The sequence below is a fragment of the Pelobates fuscus genome, chromosome 6 (assembly GCF_036172605.1).
Source record: "Pelobates fuscus isolate aPelFus1 chromosome 6, aPelFus1.pri, whole genome shotgun sequence".
In the NCBI taxonomy this organism is placed as follows: Eukaryota; Metazoa; Chordata; class Amphibia; order Anura; family Pelobatidae; genus Pelobates; species Pelobates fuscus.
The window spans coordinates 297,947,738-297,954,186 of NC_086322.1; positions in this window are offsets into that span (position 1 = coordinate 297,947,738).

Below are 6,449 nucleotides of genomic sequence, written 5' to 3' on the forward strand. Positions count from 1 at the left end.
TGTGTCTGTTAGTGTGTGTGTCTGTTAGTGTGTGTGTCTGTTAGTGTGTGTGTCTGTTAGTGTGTGTCTGTGTCTGTTAGTGTGTGTTTGTGTCTGTTAGTGTTTGTGTCTGTTAGTGTGTGTGTGTGTGTGTGTGTGTGTCTGTTAGTGTGTGTGTGTTAGTGTGTGTGTCTGTTAGTGTGTGTGTCTGTTAGTGTGTGTGTATGTTAGTTTGTGTCTGCTAGTGAGTGAGTGTGTTTGTCTGTTAGTGTGTGTGTGTTTCTGTTAGCGAGTGTGTGTGTGTGTATTTAGAATGCGGGGCGGGGGGAAAGGTTGGGTGGGGGTGGCGTGGGGGGGGGGTGCCTGAGTTTTGTCCTGCCTAGGGCAGCACAAAACCAGGATACACCACTGCACACACTGCATTCATTATATACACACACTGAAAATAAATATTCAATTAATATATACGCACACACACTGCACTCATACACACACACACTGCACGCACTGCACTCATACACGCACTGCACTCATCCGCACACTGAACTCATACGCACACTGCATTCATACGCACACACTGCATTCATACGCACACACTGCATTCATTATATACACACACTGTAAATAAATATTCAATTAATATAATTTTTTGAGGATCTAATTTTATTTAGAAATTTACCAGTAGCTGCTGCATTTCCCACCCTAGTCTTATACTCGAGTCAATACGTTTTCCCAGTTTTTTGGGGTAAAATTAGGGGATTCGGCTTATATTCGGGTCGGCTTATACTCGAGTATATACGATAAATGATTAAATAATAACATTAAAGGGTCACTACAGGGAAGGGGTTTTACTTACCCGGATACAGCGCCGGGATCCTCCTGATTAGAACCACCCCTTCCCTTCCCATGAATATTAGAACCACCCCTACCCCTTCCATGCACAAAAGAACCCCACCTACCCCTTCCACGCATATTAACCCCCTACCCCTTCCATGCATATTAGTACCCCCTAACCCCTTCCATGCATATTAGTACCCTCCTAACCCCTTCCATGCATATTAGAACCCACCCTACCCCTTCCATCCATATTAGTAGCCCCCCTAAACCCTTCCAATTATTTTTCTACCTACCCCTCTCCCCCTATCCTTATTAGTAGCCCCCCTAAACCCTTCCAATTATTTTTCTGCCATGTTAACTAACGGCAGTGCTGGAGTGCCGCCGTGTTTACATTAAAAGGCCTGCAGGGACAGGCTATAGACACCAGAACTACTACATTAAGCTGCAGTGCTTCTGGGGACTATAGTGTTTCTTTAATGTGAGGTAAATTAGAGATTAGTGCCACAAATAATATGCGAGATTGCCTACTTACAACCAGATGAGGATGATGATGGGCTCTAGCTGCAGTCTGGCTCCACTGGTCTGGTGTAGAACAGGCTCTCTGGAGGCTGTTTGTAACTGTGGTTACAAAAATCAATGTTCTGGGAGAACGGGAAGCAGCTCCATTTTTTGGGGGCCCTTTACACAGCTCAAGGTCTGGGTCCCAGGGTCCACCTTCATGTTCCACCAACGAGTTTGTTCACAGGGGGTGGAGTGTGTAGGGGATGTCCTGATATGTGTGTAAGGAATGCATTGTGTGAATCTGTGTTTGTATGTGTAAGGGCTGCAAGGTGTGTTTCTGTGTATGTACGGGATGCAGTGTGTGCGTCTGTAAGGGGTGCATTGAGTGTGTGTACGGGGTGCATTGAGTGTGTGTAAGGAATGCATTGTTTGTTTCTGTGTGTGTAAGGGTTGCATGATTGTGTGATTGTGTGTGTGTGTGTGATGGATGTCAATCTCTCTCCCTCCCTTGTCACTCTCTTTCTCCCCCTCCCTCCCTCTCTTGTCAAACTCTTTCTCCCCCTCCCTCCCTCCCTTGTCACTCTTTCTCCCCCTCTGTCCCCCTTGTCACTCTCCTTCTCCCCCTCCCTCCCTTGTCACTCTCTTTTGTCTCCCCCTCCCTCCCTTGTCACTCTCTTTTTTCTCCCCCTCCCTCCCTCGTCACTCTCCTTCTCCCCCTCCCTCCCTCGTCACTCTCCTTCTCCCCCTCCCTCCCTTGTCACTCTCCTTCTCCCCCTCCCTCCCTTGTCACTCTCTTTCTCCCCCTCCCTCCCTTGTCACTCTCTTTTTTCTCCCCCTCCCTCCCTTGTCACTCTCTTCCTCCCCCCTCCCCTACCTCTATTGTAGCGTGGCCGAGCTCTGTATGGTCCGCGGGTACAGGGAGATTTTGTTTCCTGTACCCGGCCGGACTAACAGGAAGTGCACACTCAGTGTGCACTTCCTGTTAGTCCGGCCGGGTACAGGAGACAGATGCTCCCTGTACCCGCGTATCATACAGGGCTCGGCCACGCTACAGTGAGGGAGTGACAGGAGGGAGCGCCGAGCGCTTCCCTCCTGTCAGCCCCTCTCCTCATGCTGCGCCCGGGTGGTGCGCCCTCATGGACGCACCAGCCCGGGCAAAGCTGCAGTCACCTGAGGCTCTCTACAGAGCGCTCAGGCGGCTGCAGCATGAGGGGGGCCGGCGGAGCTGGGGGGTTTTCCCCATTACCTGTCCCCCCCACTTGATTTTCTGGGGGGGATGCATCCCTCCCATCCCCCCCGGTTCCTATGCCCATGTGTGTGTGATTTATATCTGTGTACATGTCAGGCAGTATGTGCCATGGGGCTCCCCAGGATGGATTTTTGGGGGGCATATGGACTTTTGATAAAAGCCCTTGTGACGGAACGCCTGCCACCCCGACTGGGTGCCTCCATCAAACATGGCTCTTAGTGCTCGCCAAGGACCAGTAACACCGCACTCGACACCATAACCACCGCCAACCCCACGAACCGCCGCAGCTTGGTTTGGGGTTTCGCCGTCCTCCACCCACCCTGGACCTAAGACCGGGCTCCAGCTCCAGTGGGTGAACCTCTCCTAAATCCAGAGAGGAACCAGGAACAAGAACAGCTCTAGTGCTGATACTCTGGGGAGTATAGTGATTATAGCATTCCCCAGAGTGTAGTTCTCCAATCCCCCAAACATGAGCCAAGACTTCATGAAGGGGTAAGCAGGTCTGTTTAATGCAAACAAGCACTCAATATTTATACAATTCCTCAGGCCAGAGGCACACCCCCTGTACCTGATGGTACACAGGCACACAAAGGACACAAACCAATCAAAACAATACAACAACGTCTGACACTCCCACATACACAGTAAAATCCCTCCCTTCTATCCTGGAGATAATTGGCTTAAATAACCGTAGAAAATTCAATTATCTCCAGGTACAGAAAATATCTCTAAGTTACAACTCCAACAAAACACATAAAAATACATAACTTATATTCCATAGAACTGAACCCCCACATTTAACATAGCCACAGATAGCTTAGATCTGAGCACTCAATATATCCGAACAGCGCTCAGATCCCACGAGCATAGTAAAATCGCCATGGGGTTAAAGTTTTGTGGAAGTCTCTTTTGACCGACCGCACGCATGATTTCATGCCCAAAACAGTCCAGAGAATTTCCAATGTTAAATGCAGTTCAAATAGACGAACGGCAACCGTTTGTGCAAACCGTCAATGTTAAAGTGCCGTTCAAATTGTCAAACGGTGTTCGACTCCAGTCGAAGTGTTGAAGTCTGGAGAAGGTAAAGTTCAGCGGTGTTCGTGCTGTCGCTTGTCCATTTTGAGTTCCATGAATTCGACAACCAAACAACGCTGAACACGTTCGACTGAATTAAAATGGCCTCCGCCACATGTTCGTTTGCCGAATGATGGCCACTTCGACTACTTTGGCACTGCGGCTGTATCCGAAGTGCCATTTCAAAGGTGTAGAACTGCTCCAATATAATTTAAAGGGGCAGAAACAGTATTTTAAAATCCAAAATGCCCAATTAAAGTTTTTAAAGAGCAAAACATCCCAGGGGCCATAGTCACAGGGCAAAAGGCTGGCAAGCAGGCCTCTCCACATCCCAGTGACAAAGGTGCTTTCGTCACAGCCCTCTTCTTATATTTAGCAGTTAGAGCTTTCTGCGTCCCATCCACCTATAGGTTCAGCCATTGTATCACGCCAGGATGCTGATTACAGGCAGGGCTGCCATCAGAAATTTGGGGGCCCCTGACACAGCTGAAGGTATTGTGGCCCCCCTGGGGCCTGCCCTTGAGTCTACCCACAGGGACGCCCCGATTCCGCCTACAGGGATGCAGTGAGTGTACTGATTGTGGTGTGTGTATAGTGGATGTAGAATGTGTGTAGTGGATGCGGTGTGTGTATAGTGGATGCGGTGTGTGTGTAATGGATGCAGTGTGTATAGTTGATGCAGATTGTACATTTGTATGCCACACATGCTGAAACTCCTTCACTTTGTTACCACTTCAGCTGGAAGGCTAGTCCATGCATCCACTACCCTCTCAGTAAAGTAATACTTTCTGATATTATTTTTAAACCGTTGCCCCTCTAATTTAAGACTATGTCCTCTTGTTGTGGTAGTTTTTTTCTTTTATAATTATTATGTTATATTACCGTATTTATATAGCGCCAACAAATTCCGTTTAGCTTTACAGGGGGTGGACGAACAGACACGTAGTTGTAACCAGACAAGTTGGACACACAGGAACAGAGGGGTTGAGGGCCCTGCTCAATGAGCTTACATGCTAGAGGGAGTGGAGTAAAGGGACACAAAAGGTAAGGATAGTATTAGACTAATGACAGTTGCAAGAGAGGAATCAATCGGGAGCTATTAACAGTTTAATTGATACGCTTTTATGAAGAAGTGGGTTTTTAATGATTTTTTTGAAGGAGTGGAGACTGGGTGAGCATCTAACGGAGGAGGGAAGTGAGTTCTGTGGCAAAACTAGCCACTTCATTGCACTGGGTTAATTTGCTTATTTCCATATGCAAAGACTATGTGCATTCGTTAATTTAACTTCACGAACAGAACAGGGATATACTGTTCGTGAAAACGAATAAAATGTCAAATGGAGGACCACAGAAGGGAGTCGTGTGTCTCCAATTAAGAACTGGCAACATAAGGAAACCGCAAACACCTAACGGTTGAATGGGTGGTCGCCGTTCGTATGAACGAACACGTGGCGGCGGCTATCTCTGTGCACGAACGCCCAGCTGTGTTTTGTTGTTGAGTGCATGGAACTAAAATTGACTACTCGACCGTGCGAACACCGCTGGACTTCCATACAGTTCGTGCAGATAGTTCCATTCGTTCAAATAGAGCGGCGTTTGTCTAAAGTAAACCACCGACCTTACTACACACAACTAACCAGTATATAAATGTGTATGTTCATCTGTTAATTCATATGAACTCCCGAAAGAAGACCGGTCAAAGCCGGCATTTGCCTGGAACTGTTTTGGGGCTCTCCCCTCGTGGCTGACCGGTCCATAACTTCACTCGAATGGCTTTTCTATTCTAACGAACGGATCTGAGCGGTATTACGACAGTTTGTGAGCTCAGATCCCAGCTATTCAGTGAAGTGTCTTTCATGGAGTTCGGGTAAATATTATACGAATTATGATATATATTTTTTTTTTAATTCTTTATTTTTGTATGTGCATATATGGTACAATTAAACTTGCCGGGCCACAACAGCTCCTGCAGGCATATACAAGACATAGCGATGAGTGGCATGCTGATACTGCACATTTTTTTTTATATCAAACATGAAACAACAAATTTTTGTATATTCTAAACATGCATGCAATTAAGTTAACACTTTCAGGCTGAGCAAAAAGGTAAAATGGTAGGTATGTCAGTGGATCGTCTACATCCAGTGTGGAGGGTCATAATGTGAACTTCCAGTAAGAGTACATTAGTAACGTATATGCTAACATTCTAGTGAGGCATTTAGGCAATAACAGTATTCATTAGCATTGCATTGAACTATAACTATAATCAGGCAGAAGCTTTCCGATAAGCCATATAGGAAAGAAAGGAAGAGCTTTTCGGTCTGAAACAGAGAGTAGACCAGCTTAACTGTTATAGCAGACATGGTTAAGTGAGATGTGAGGCTGGTCTCAAGCGGGGTTAAGCATACACTGTAACGAGCCTTATGAGTTTTAATGTTAGGTTCCCTACGTGTCGATATGTAGGCTCAAGTTAGTAGCGTGAGTGCAAGGGGGTTAGTGGTTGTAGTATGTTACGTGCAGGGTATAATGTTGTGATCAAGTAGTGAAAACCAAGTTAGTGAGAGGCGGTTTTGATGGTGTATTACCCCTAACCAAGGGGGTGGCGGGGGGGGGGGGGGGAGCGGCAGTGTGTCGGTGCATTTCGCTGGCCCAGAGCCTGGTCTCGTCCTGTACCTTTCAGGGCTGGAGTTACAGACTTAAATTTTAACTAGAGTTAAAGGAAAGAGCAACAAGAAAGAAATATCAAACTTTTAGTCCCATCGTCCATCGGCCAAGTTGCTGGTTAGAGCAGTGTGTAGGAGGGTTGAGA